Consider the following 14,067-nt stretch of genomic DNA (forward strand, 5'->3'; position numbering starts at 1 on the left):
AAGCGACACTTTTCGGTATTTAGCCGCCCGGTTCGGCCCAAAGGGGACAAGAACCGATTTTCAGCGTCCGGACCCGGGCCCCGAGGCGCGGTAGGAACGTGAGGCGGCAGCGCAGGAGGCTCGCGGAGCAGATCCCAGCGGTGCCCGGTGGGTCCCACCGCCCAGCTCCCGAACTGCCCAATCACGGCGCAGCTTGGGCGCGCGCCCCAACCAATCAGGAGCGGCGGGAGCGGCGCCGGGAGCCGGCGGGCGCCCAGCACGCCCGAGAGTCGGGAGCCGGAGGCTGCGCTGCGGCGAGGAGCGACTGTGGCGAGAGCCTTGCGGCCGGCTGGGTCCCTGGACCCCACTAGCCGGCTCTGCGGCGGCCGCCTGTCAGTCGACGTTCGAGACCCTGCGGACGGCGTCTCAGGTAACTGCCCCTCCCCGCGGCGGGGGCACCGGCGCTCGGGAGAAAGGGGCCCCCGCAGGTGGAGCGGGCAGGGGGCGGCCGGCCGCGAGGTCCTAGCGCCGCAGTGCTGCTCCGCACATCCCGATTGCCTTCCGAGCCACCGCCAGGCGAGATACTTCCCCGAGGCGCGGGCGTCCGGGAGTGAGAGGGGCTTAGGTGAGTCGGCCTAAGGTGGGCGGGGGCGGGCGTAGGGGCAAGACCCCTGTGACCTCCGCAGGTACACAGCACTTGTTGCCAAGGTGCCTTCCCTGGAGACCCAGGTCGTCCAGGACAGCTTCACTGGCCAGAGTGGGGAGGCGACAACAGGTGTCCCTGGGCCCGGTGCCTCTTCCCCCAAACCCCCCACCCCAGGCCTGGAATCCCAGCCTTGGCGTTCCGCCTCACCTTCGGGGTGTCGGGAGACAGGACCCCAGCCTGGCCCCTCAGGCACGCTGCCCGCTGGACAGCGCCTAGAGGCCTCCTGGACCCGGGGCTTTGGATGGAGTTTCCTGCGCGCGTTGCCAAGCAATTTGCCGGACACCGCCTCTGGCTGAGATGAAGAGAGTTGGAGATGAGACGTACGTGTGTGTGTGTGTGTGTGTGTGTGTGTGTGTGTGTGTGTGTGTGTACACGCGCGCTCTGGTTCAACCCCTACTGAAAGGAGCTGCCTGAGGGCTATGAGTGAATCATTAACTATAGTGTTATGCAGCTGCTGGCTCCTGCCCACCTCTCTCTCTTCCTCCCTCTCCTTTTCACTCTTTCCCTCTCCCCTTTATGTCCTGTGTCTCGCGCTCCTAATTGATAAAGTGGCGATACCAATTAAACTTGCTTTGAGGATTATAGGAGCCAGTGTCTGAAAAACAGAGAGCCAGCACTTAGCATTTACTGAGTGCTTTATTGTATGAAGTGGATGGACGTTTAAAAAGTAAATCAGATGTGTCCAAACTGGCCCAACAACCATTTGGATCTCTGAATAGCTTTCTATACTTGAAAGGGAAAAAAAAATGCTATTATTAGTGTTACTGATGATATCATTTAAAGGTAATATATCCTTTGGAGGAGGATATTAAAAAAAAAAAAAAAAAACCCTCCTCCATTGTGATGTTGAGACAAATGGCCTCCAACTAGAAACCAAAGCTTTGTAACCCTTGAAAAAATTAGTATGAATATTATATGAAAAAAGAAATCCCTGTAGTTTGTTAAATGCTCATATTTCATTAGTATGGCTGATTAGGGGTGGGATATTTTTAGGTTTTTGTACTTCCTGATGTTCCCATGAACAAATAAGTAGAGTTAAAAAGAGGGAAAGAAAAACAAAAGAAAAGCACCACACAACAAAATGCCAGCATCTCCTAGAAACTTGAAATTGCAGTTGTTACTCTCAGGCATTTAATCCTGCATCTGACCTGGGGCGGGGGGTCTAGTCCAGTCTTTTGCCATGGTTTCATTTTCCTTTCCTTGTTTAATCTGAAGATTAAACATTTGACCCCCTTCATTTTTTAAAAAGCCTAAAATATCAATATGTAGCAGACTTCCTTGGAGTTCTACCCTGTGACAAACCCATAAGGACCATCCTAAAGGTTCTTTAGGGTGATGGCATTTGCATCTGCCTGCCTTTTCACACTTTCCTAACCATGCAGCCTGGGACCTGGTTGTAGACAAAATGCTCCATTTCTTGTACAGTGTCATTTCTATGTATCTTAGAATATATACATCAACTTAGAGAAAGAGAGGCCAGGAGATCAGAAACTCACTTCTAGAGAGATGCAAACTTATAAGTCTCAAATTAATGTAACAGGTTTTTTTTCAATTGTTTACTAGGAGACTTTTACTCTGTTCTGAAAACTCACTGCTGGGGATGGAGAGAGGTATATGGCATAGGACAAGACTGCTAAGTTCAGAGCCAGACCCCACCTGTGAAAATTCAGGCTCTGACTGAGACTGGGAAACTTGAACAAAATGCTTCATTTCTTTGAGCCAAAATCTCCTTGCTCTGTCGAGTGAAGACTCACATTTATTCTTATTTTAGTGGATCCTAAGTATAGTGTTAATAGATGGGAAGCCTAGTTCTGGGGACATAGTTACTGATCTGTAGTATCTAAAGGAGGTCTTAAAAGTGAGAGTAATCAGTTACACCTAGGCAAGATAAAGTCCTGATTGAGAGGTACTGAGTGTCAAATGATGAGCAAGTCTTTTGTGAAACTAGGGCTGCAGTGAGATTGGAAAGGATAGAGTAGAAGAGAGAAGACATCCAGAAAGAGGAATGACCAAAATATCCATGGTCAGCTTAGGCTAAAGAACAAATAACCCCCAAAGATCCGCATGTCCACAGTAGGTCAATTGTAGTTCTGTCCTCATCTATTTTTATTTAGGGACCCACTGAGCTTATAAAACAGCCTCTCTCTGGGACAATGCTAATCTCATTGTGGCAAAGTAAAAGAGAGAAAGTGACAGAACAAAACTATGACACTTCAAGTCTGCTCAGAAGTGGCAGCTGTCCCTTCAGCTCTCATGCTGTTGGCCAAGGTCAATCACATGGTCAAGCCCAATGTCAGAGGTATGAGGAAGTGTAAGCTTCCTGCAGATAGCAAAAATGTGACAGAGTATGTGGGAAGGTACAGAAGGAAACAAGGTCAGGGAAGTGGCCCAGCGGCAGATAATGAAGGACTTTGGGTTGTGTGCCAGGGGCTTGGGCCTTTCTATGGGCAGGGAGCAGTGACTGAAGGGTTTTAAATTGGGATTTTATAGGGTCAGGTTTTCCCACTGAGCATACATCTCTAGTGGCAATATGGAGAGAAGATTGATATAGGTGAAATGAAAGGGAAGGGATGGTGAAAGTCTGAATGAATATAGTGGCCTTGAATCTCTCACTGTCTTTCTTTATGTTACAGGAAATTCTATTACTAGAAAATTTCCATTTTCACTTGAGTGGCTTATCTTCTTTATAAGTCCTCTCCTAAAAGGTACATGCTCTCAACCTTAAGTTATCTTGAAAATCATTTAAAGCAGCAGTTCTCAGATTTTAGTGTGCATCAGAATCAGGAAAAGTTTGAGAAAAAAAGATTGCTGATCCTGTCGTCCCATCACAGAGTTTCTTCACTGATCAGTTTGGGTGGAGCCTGAGAATTAGCATTTCTGACCAGTGCTTAGGTGATACTGATGCTGCTGGTCCAATGACCACACTTTGAAAACCACTGAAGGTAGAAAATAAGATGTGGTTGAGAGAAAGACCTAAATGGAAGGGTCCCAATGGAAGGAGGAAAAAGGCTGGAAGATTCTAGCATTCTCCCTGTAGCAATTTTGCTCAATGTTGGCTCTGTCCATTAGCAGTGGGGTCTGTAAAAGTGACTGAGTCTCTAGATTTATATTAAATTGCAAATGCAGTTCTTCTAGTGAGGAAACAAATGGCAGCAATAACAAAAAAGCTCATATTCAGAGAAGTAAGCAGTATCCAAGTGCTGCTTTGTCCCCTCCCTCTGTAATTCTGCCCAACCTCTCCATCCTGTCATTGAGCACTCACCCTTTAGTCTGGCTCCAGACCTCTCACTCAAGCCTGTCCACATATCTCAATCCCAGTCCCTCATGCTTCTTGTCATCCCAGTCATAATTTCTTCTGGAACTGAGTTGCCCATTGGGTGGACACTTGGCTGACTTTTAATACAGTCCAACCAAGAAATTGCTTGTGTCACTTGAGGTAACCTTTATGAATAAACATCTGTCCTGTGTGGTCATGCAAATTGTAGTCCATCCCCTCCACTCCCTAGACAAATAACTCCCTGTGAACCCAAGATCAACCCATCCCAAATCATTTGGCTTATTCTAATAGGTGGAGCAAGCACAACAATTCTAACTGACTCATCACTCCTACAATGAAAGAGCATTTAAAAAATGGTTGTTAAGGAAGAAATAAGGGGTGTATATGATGCAGGAAATAAAATACAACAAGGGTTTCTTTTTTGTTGTTGTTGTTATATTTTTTCTCAATGACGAAAGTTTGAATTCTACCTAGGGCCCAGATAGAAGTAGTGTGTCCATCCAAAACACAGCATGTGGAGGCATTGAATACTTCCAGGGTCAACACTTAAGTGCTTGCTTGAGGGTTAGAATATTTGTTTCAAGGTGAGATGAGTACAAAATGGTCCATTGGAGTGTAGATAGAAAAACTAGACTCTATGCATATTCATTTTGTCTAAAATAATAAATATCATGGTAGGTTCAAAATGCAAAATGAAATGAGATTTGAGAAGACCCTTGTTCTAATTGAGATTTGACAGGTAAATCACACCTTGAAAGTGTTTTTTTGAAACAGGAGATTTTTCTGTCTCAGGAGGGTTCTGGGTATCTCCAGAGGTGGATGAGAAAGTTTAGAATCAGACTTCTGTCCTGGAGACCTAAGGCCAACTATTTGCCTCTCCAGGTAATTCTGAAAAGCCATTATCTCTCCTCTTTCAGGCTTGGCCTCTGTAAGCTCTATAAAGAATTGTAGCAGGTTTTTAGAATACTTGGCTTAAAGTTTCAAAATATGCAACAAATAGAACCCTAGACCTAAAAAGAGTGAGAGCAATAAAAGAAACTAGCCAAGCTGGGTACAATGGTGCATGCCTATAATCCCAATGATTCAGGAGGCCAAGACAGGAGGATTGCCAGTTTGAGGCCAGCCTCAGCAAATTAGAGAGGCCTTCTGTAACTTAGCAACATCCTGTCTCAAAAAAGAAAATTTAAGGGGCTGAGGCTGTGGCTCAGGGGTAGAACACTTGCCTGGCGTGCATGAGGCACTGGGTTTGATCCTTAGCACCACATAAAAATTAAGTTGTCCACCTACAACTAAAAAATACATATTTTAAAAAAAAATAAAATTTAAAAGAGGATTAGGGATGTAGCTCAGTGGTAAAGTACTCCTGGGTTAAATCCCTAGTACCCCTCCAGAGAGAGAGAGAGAGAGAGAGAGAAACTAGCCAGAAGGGCAGGAGGGTTGCAAGTTTGAGGCCAGCCTTAGCAACTTAAGGAGTCCCTAAGCAACTTTAGTAAGACCCTGTCTGCGAATATAAAATAAAACAACAAAAATGGCTGGTGATGTAGCTCAGTGGTAGAGCACCCCTGGGTTCAATCCCCAGTTTAAAAAAGAAAAAAGAAAAAGAAATTGTCACTGTCTCTAATTCAAAAGAAAGTATCACTGTCCCCCCATATATCACTGTATAACATTTATTCAGCAGTTTAGTATGTAAGAAATGTAAAAATAAGATCACTAGATAAATACTATCCTCTCTTTATGCTGTCTCTAGCAATAGCTCTTTGCTACTGGCCTGGTAAAACCTTTGGAAGGTAGTTCATGTGAATGGGCATTGACCATCTTCCGAGTGTGGGACCCTGAGGAACAAGTTCTGAGGAACTCAGAAGTGTAATGCTCAGTCTTCTGACATAGCCTCTGATCTGAGAGTGAAACAACATAATATTTGTGCAAAACCATTAATAGTTAAACAACAACAGTAGGCAAGTAATCAAAGAGAGTACCAAGTGCTGTAAATTCAGACAGGGAATCATTTGGAGGTTGTGCTGGGCTGGGAAGGTCCATAAAGGTTGTACTGGGCTGAATGCAGAAATAGGATTTATAGCTAGGTGGAAGCACTAGTTTTGTAGGGAATAGATCTAAGTGAACTGAGGTTCTTTATTGTGGGGCAATCCTGTTTCAGGTTCACTGCAAGATAGTGTATCTGGAGTAAAAGAATCAATTAGGATAGGAGAAGGGAAGTTTGAGCTAATTACTTCTTAAAGTCTTCCCCCACTTGATTGCCACTTGACCATGGAATCTGAATGTTCTTGCATATAACAGTTTGTATAACCTCCTAACACATTAAGATTATTCATTAGTAGATGAGTGATATTGGACTCTGATTTCCTCTTAACATGTTCATTTTATTAATAGGAAAGCACTTTGAAGATAAGGATGTCAAACCTGTTTATAAATAAAACTTAATCCTACCATAAACTGTGTCATACTGGCAGATGATCAGTCTCTCTACATTTCCAAAGTAACCCAGAAAGGTCAAGTGACTTGTTTAAAGTCATGCAGGAATCCTCTGGCGTTTCCATGTTAACTGATGCCATCTCCCTTGACATTTGGGTAGTGTCTAGTTTAAGTTGTTTTACAGATCTCCATAAAAAGGGTGAGAAGAACTTAGGACCCTGACATCTAGTTGGGATCTTTCCAGGTAGCATTATATTCCATGGAAAAACTATAACCCCAAAAGTTCTCATTAATTTTAAATTGAAAGATCATTACACTTTCTCTTTCAGGCTCAATTCTGGTGCTCACTAAAACAAGGTATGGTTTTAGTGCTGTGGGTCTGTGTACACACACCACCTGAATGAAATGACATTAAGTATTTTTCAGACCAAATGCCAACCAGTATAGCAGGCAGGCCTATCAGTTACTTTGAATTTTGAAATGAGACACCAGTTTGATAGACCCCCTTTACCAGTTTGATTGAATCCTCTGTTGGCTGCCTTTTGAAGTTAGCTAATTGATTTTTAAAAATTAGATGCTTTAAATAAAAGTAGATTTTGTTTTACTGTTTGCTGTAGAAACTGAGTATATTTGTCTTTTTTTCTGACTTAAGCTTTTTTTTTTTTTTTTGAGGTGGAGGGTACTGGGGTTTGAATTTAGAGATACTCAATTACTGAGTTGCTTAGCACCTCGCCGCCATTGCTGAAGCTGGCTTTGAACTCAAGATCTTCCTGCCGTAGCCTCCCTCCAGAGTCACTGGGATTATAGGCATCGCCACCGCTCCTGGCTCTGACTTAAGCTTTTAAAAGAGAAGAATCATAATATTGTGATTAAGTGGATAAGGCTGTGGTGATCCATAGACAGTGAATTTATTAGCATATATATTGCTTAAATGTTAAATTTCATTCTTTGTTTTGCATTTCCCTCCACTTCTAACTTTGAGTACTTGAAGAGTGTGGGAAATAGTTATCAAAATCACTATCAGTTGCTTCATTCATTGAGTATTACTAAGTGGTTAGGTCCTCTGCCACATCATCTCATGTTTTTTGCACCTCAGTTCACTAAGGTCAGATGAGACTATATCTGAGATTAAGTAATTTATCAGAGATGCTGTGCTTTGAATCCACCTCTGTTAATCTCTTAGGTTTGATCTCGGTCACTATAGTATTTGGAAACAAAAGGAGAAGTGCTCTAAAGAGGTAATGGTGGGGCTTGGGTTGTGGCTTAGTGGTAGAGTACTCGCCTAGCATGTGTGAGGCACAGGGTTTGATCCTCAGCACCACATAAAAAATAAATAAATATGGGGCTGGGTTTGTGGCTCAGTGGCAGAGTCCTTGCCTTGCACATGTGAGGCACTGAGTTTGATCCTCAGCACCACATAAAATGAATAAACAAAATAAAGATATTGTGTCCATGTGTAGCTAAAAAAATATTTAAAATAAATAAATAAAATAAAGGTATTGTGTCCATCTACAACTAAAAGAAAAAAAATAATTAATATTCCCAGTGGCTCTGGAGGCCAAGGCAGGAGGATTGAGAGTTCAAAGCCAGCCTCAGCAACACCATGATGCTAAGCAACTCTGTGAGATCCTTCTCTAAATAAAATACAAAAATAGGGCTGGGGATGTGGCTCAGTGGTTGAGTGCCCCTGAGTTCAATCCCCAGTATCAAAAAAAAGAAAGTTAATGGGGGCTACCTGTCCACTCTGTCCACACCCTTGGAGATTCCGTTGGAGGGAAACTGCCCTTATTTTGGGGCTGTTGGTTCAGGCAATCAGTAGGTTAGTAGAAGCACACTTCTTTCTCTTATTTCCTCTTCCTTTATCATTTTTGTCATAGAGCAACCTTTTAAAAGAGAGATGAGAGAGCAGTGATCTATTTGAGTAAATGCCTTATGACTCTCAGTCACTCACCAACCTAACTAGCTTTGGGTGTGGTGCTGTCTACAACAGCCATGCGCTGTATTTGCTGACTTCTCCAGCTGTGCCATCCATCGGAATCAGGGATCCTGGAGCTCACATACTCTGCTGCTGGTTAATCCCTGAGCAGTCCTTGGGGATACAGTTCTGAAGAGTCAGAATTATTTGCTGTCATGTATCATATATGCTCTGTCTGGATCACAGCACAATGCTCATGGGAGCAGGGATTTTTTTTTTTAATACTTTGTAGTTGCAGATGGACAGAATGACTTTATTTTATTTGCTTATGTGGTGCTAAGGATTGAACCCAGTACCTCACACATGCTAGGCAAGTGCTCTGCCACTGAGCTACAGCCCCAGCCCAGGAGCAGGGATTTTGGTCCCCTGTAATTTGGTTATCTTTTACCTATGAAAAAAGACCAGGCACTTTATAGGGATGGGTCCTAGCTATAAAAAAAAAAAAAAGTAGATAAAAGTGTAGGTTCATTTATGCATATATATCTCTACTTACAGGGGAAAAAATAGGGAAAAAATGTGTATCTCATGGGTAGAGCATGGTGAAGTGGTTAAGAGAATAGACTTGGGAATCAGCTGTCCAAGTTTGGATGATGAAGTCTTGGGTAAGTTATTTAACCTCCCTCTCAGTTTTTTCTCTCTATAAAAGAAATAATAGAACCTGTTTCATAGACTTATTATAAAGACTACAGGAGTTATTTAACTAAATGAGTTGTAAAGGACTTTGACATAAGCATCTGGCAACTAGGGAGTGTTACATAAGTGTATATCAAATAATACATGAAAATAAAGTGATAAGTGAATATCACAGTGTGTAGGTCAGACAACACCATAATAGATGCAGCCATATGAGTGCCTTTATAGGGGTACTCATGATGAATCATGTGCAAGTGAAATCCATGTGTACCAAGGCAATTAGCCGTTTTAAAGAATCACATCAGACATATGATTGTAAATTGCCTTTTTGTAAAATAAACCTGGGAGAAACCCTGCAAGAAGGGAGAGAGAAGGCAAGAGTGGTTTATTTGATGTTTTGGGCCAGGATTACTGGAAAGATAGAGCTGTCATCATCTTGGATAGGGAAGGCTTTTGCTGCAGTCATTTTGGGAGAGATAGTAGTTGGTCAATATTGGATATGTTAAGTTTGACAGGCTTCTTAGACATTTGCATGAAGATAGGCATCAGGCAGAGTCAGGTAAGAATTCAAGGCAAGAATTCATCTTTGGGGTGGACTTAGGCTTACAGATGGGACCTATAGCTGTGAAGGAATGAAAATAGTTGATTGAGGAGTGGCATTTGAGCTCCAGTGGAAAAGTCAAGCTGGCTTTAGTTCTCTAGTTGCCCTTTCTTTCACTTTGCCAGGATAAAATGCAATGTGGCCCTTTGGGATGTTGGCATTTTCTTAGTATAGTTATCTTTTGAACCCTATAATGCTGTGGTTAAATACATGGACTTTAAAGTTAATATAATAAGAATAGCTACCATTTGATGTCTTATTAGCTTTGTGCCTTTGGGCAGGTTACTTAGCCTTCAAGACTCAGTTTCCTTACCAGATGGGAACTGGTATTAAAAAACTTAGTGCACAGGTCTGAGGGCTCCCTAAGTGCTGCATTAAAGTGATGAATCTGTTCTTCCTTTATTCATTATAAAATTCTCACTGTTCATGCCAACATGTTGGAATTAAGGAACAGTGACAACTTACACATTTTTAAAGCCCTTTGAATTTTCCCGGAGATGAAAACCGTATTTTAATTTAACTCATACTGCTACCATTTTTCTTCTGTTTATTCAAATAAAAAGGGGAGGTCAGGGAGATACTGCAATAAGTTCTGCACACAAGTCAGGCACTTAGGTTTCCTTCATATTTGAAACACTACATCCAAAGATCAAGTGTGGCCCATTTTTGTGGCAGTTGCTACATGAATCACAGCTACAGGAGCATTCAGAGATCTGAAAGCCAAAACATGGGTAGGAAAGGGATATCCCTGGTAATGACAGTGTTTTAATATTATATCCATTAACTTCATGCCTGTTCTCTGCCACCATGAGCCATGTAAGAAATTACTTTCTTCTAATTAATACACTAGCTGATTTTCCCTACAATTTTAAATTCAAGTTTTGTGGTTGATTGGAAAATGCATTTAAACCACTTTGTTTCAGAATAATATTATTTGGATTCTATTTTTTAGAAAGTTTCCTTCTCTAATATGTAAATAAGAATTCAGGGATAGGGAGAATCACATTCTGAAGTCTTGTCTCTTTATTCCCTAATTATTGTGTCTGCTGTGTTTGCACTTATAGTTGATATACTTTGAATTTGTGGCTTTTCTGTTTTGCAAGAGTTACTGTCAGTGAGATGGCCACCAAAAGAAAAACTACTATTAGTGGTGGCAGGACCAAATTACATGTAATGGTGTGGTTTGTTTCTAAATCCTAACAGAGTTTCAGAGAGACTTTTTCCAGATGGGCATGGGTGATGTGAGGACTGAAAGAAGAAAACATTAGAAACATCAAAGTAGGAAAAAAAACTTAATAGGAAAAACCTTCTAGTGATTAAGTTTTTCTTTCTGGTCTTTCAGGTTGAGGAAGTAAAAGAATAGGCATCAATGATGGGAAATTTCCATCAACTTGGAAAGAACAATAGAATAAATAATTCTTTGCCACTAAGGTACAAGCTTAGGGAGTCACAAGGTCATTGGATCCTGCCCCATTTGTCTGTGGTGACAGCCTCTCCTGCCCCCAAGAGGAACACCTTATCTTAAACAATGGAAGTGTCCCTGGGAAGTTGAAGTGCACACAAATGGAATTTTTACAAATTATATCATTTTAGAAGTATACCAGTGGTTGTGCTTTTCTATGTTTCCCAGATTTTCTTTAGTGAAATTGTATTCTTTTTACAAGAAAACTGTATAGAAATTAGAAAAATGAATAAGAAAAAGGAAAAAAAAACTATGAGTGTGGGGATGGGTGAGTCGTCACCATTTAAAGGTGCCCATTTGCTCACATTTCATAATGTGAGAGCTCTTTTGTCCCAATTGAGACATTTCTTAACATATCTACTCTCTAATTTACAATTTATTTTAAAAAGGATGGAATATTAATAGTGCATTTCATATATCAAAACCCAGGCCCTGCTCTTCTGGAGCCAGCCCTCAGTCAACAGATATTTATTCAGCTCTCACGTTGTGCCAAGCCCACCCAGTGTGTCCCAGTTCATCGCGTCTGTCCTTGGCAGTTGGAGACACTCACGTGCCCCTGCCTTCAGTCAGCAGACAAGAACTTGGGATGTGTCTTGTTTGTGAGAGGGCTGGTTCACGAGGATAACGTTGCAGTCAGCCCAGCCCATGCACAGCTGCAGCCCAGAAGGCCAACTGCTGCAGCCTGAGCTTTAGTGTTTAGATGGGTTGTTTTGGTTCTATGACTGTGTGTCTGGTTTGTTGGGGGAAGAGGGAGGGGAAGGATTCTCAGAAAAGGAAAGGCGATATCCTCCACATTAATGAAAACGGAAATAAGGAATTATCAGTTCAGGGTCAGTAGAAGCCACAGTGCCTGGCTTCCTTCTATTCTCCTCTCGAATGCCTTTGGTTTTGAAAAGTCTGAAAGTGACTTGAGCTAGATAAATTGTTCTGGGGTGGGAGCTTTTAACAGGGAGTCCACAGATCCCTAGGGGGTTTTTGTATGGACTTTGTGAAGCACCTTAAATTGCAAATGATGTTACATGTATATCACTTTTCCAGATACAAGAGTCTGTGGCTGGGATGGGGTTGTGGCTCAGTGGTACATCACTCCCTCTCATGTGTGAGGCACTGGGTTCAATCCTCAGCACCACATAAGATAAATAAATAAAATGAAGATATTTGTCCATCTACAACTAAAAAAATACTTTAAAAAGGAGTCTGTGGCTTAAATTAAAACTCAAAGAGATGCAGCGAGCTATAATTTTAAAAAAAAAAAAAAAAAGGAAGGAAGGAGGGTAGAAAGGAAGGAAAGGAGGAAAACAATCAGTTCCAGGGAGAGGCCTTCAAGTTTGCATTATTTATCTTAGTCTTGGTCCTAACTAGATCACTGTTCCTCGTGAGGGTCACATGCATGTAGTAGAAGTAGCAGTGCAGGTGTGTGAAGCACCTTGGCACACCCATAGAAACCTGTCCTATAAAAGGTAAAGGAGGTGCACTTTTTCAAATGCTGGAAAGGCGGAGACACAGAAATCTCCAACCCCTGTGATCCTCATGCCTCCTGCTTACCCCTTTCTTAATTCATAATATTGTTCTTGTGCTCCCTTAATTCAGTATTACCTAAAGCTCAACCAGTTGGAGTGAACACAGATATCTCTTTTACCTGGTCTTCCTCTGAGTTGTAAGAGAACCATGTTTTTTCACCACAATGTTTAAGTTGAATTTGACCCAGGCCTCAAAAAAGATGATAAGAGAATTCCCAAGGAGTTGCTTATCCTGTGCCTGATACACAAATATTAACCTTCCCTAAGGTTCCAACCTTGATTTTTATTTTACTCATATTATTCTCTGAGTGACTTAATTGAAACTCCCTTTTTTCCTGTGACCTCCTACATTGAATTAGCAATGCTCATCTTTCTTCTGAGCTCTAAACCTGCCTATTTAACAGGACCCATAGACACCTCAATGATTGTTGTATAGGCCCATCAAACGCTTTGGATTTAACACTGAACTCATCCCATCACTACCACTCTTGAATTGTTCTTCCTTCTAAGTCCTTGTCATGATGAATAGTACAAAATTGATCCAGTTTTCCAAGGGTCTTATTCATTCACCTACCATGTACTTACTTCTTCAATCTAAATGAGCCCCAAAGAGACTTTATCCTCATATCTTATTGATCTTACATCCTAAATAGTTGTAAAAACATTGCTCTATCCCTCATCTTGCAGTGCCTGATCACTATAATTACAAGCTCATTTTCCCACCTTCTAATCCATCTTCCTCATTGCTTCCAGAATGATCTCTAAATGTAAAGCAAATCATGTTTAGTTGATCTCTATTGCCAGTTCAGTTGTTTAGTTGGACTCCTTGCCTCTGTGATGAAACAGCCTTCTTAGCCCAGCCTACAAGGCTCTGCTTGACCTGTCTCCTTCTGGTCTTTTCTGCCTCTTGCCTGATAGCTCTTCTTCTGGCTCATTGCTTCATCACACTGAATTACTTGTGGTTCAGAAAAATGACATGCTTTCATTTGTCTCTTAGGCTCAGTGTGAGTCTATTAAATTTTAATGCAGCTGTTTTGAGTGGGGGCCTTATAAGAAACTATTACACTTCAGATTTCTAAGACATGTACAAAACAGATACCTTAGGCCATCTCTGTATCATCTATTCCTACATTAAGGCTGAATCTTAGGGCTTCTATGAACTCCAGCCTCCTTTCTGAGCCTCAGCTTCCCTTCATACCATGTCTTACTCTTATCTACAGATAAGAGTAAGACATGGTATCTCATCCCTGATACATACTTCAGGGGTTGAAGTCAGTAGATGATGTTTTAATATGGGATTAGGCAGAAGGTCTGGAGGTGGAACTAAGGATCGGGAATATCTGTTATATACGTTTGCATAGGAAACAGTGATTTTGCCTGTTATCATGACTGTTTAAATGTGGCTAAGTAAAATGACACCTTTTTTAAAAAAATATTTATTTAGTTGTAGATGAACATACGATATCTTTATTTATTTTTATGTG

General features: G+C 41.7%; 1 protein-coding gene across 4 annotated transcripts in view; it reads left to right on the plus strand.

The window, feature by feature from the left end:
* Positions 1-284: 284 nt before the first annotated feature.
* Ston2 (stonin 2) overlaps positions 285-14,067 on the plus strand; it is a 129,723-nt gene continuing 115,940 nt past the window's right edge. For 2 of the 4 annotated variants that reach the window (XM_071607628.1, XM_071607631.1), the window contains exon 1: positions 285-409. The gene's annotated coding sequence lies outside the window, so the exon portion shown is untranslated. Of the gene's footprint in view, positions 410-557; positions 605-8,890; positions 8,970-14,067 lie in introns of those variants that run through there. The other 2 variants (XM_071607629.1, XM_071607630.1) reach the window with 2 other exon arrangements.

The sequence above is a fragment of the Marmota flaviventris genome, chromosome 2 (assembly GCF_047511675.1).
Source record: "Marmota flaviventris isolate mMarFla1 chromosome 2, mMarFla1.hap1, whole genome shotgun sequence".
Taxonomy (NCBI): Eukaryota; Metazoa; Chordata; class Mammalia; order Rodentia; family Sciuridae; genus Marmota; species Marmota flaviventris.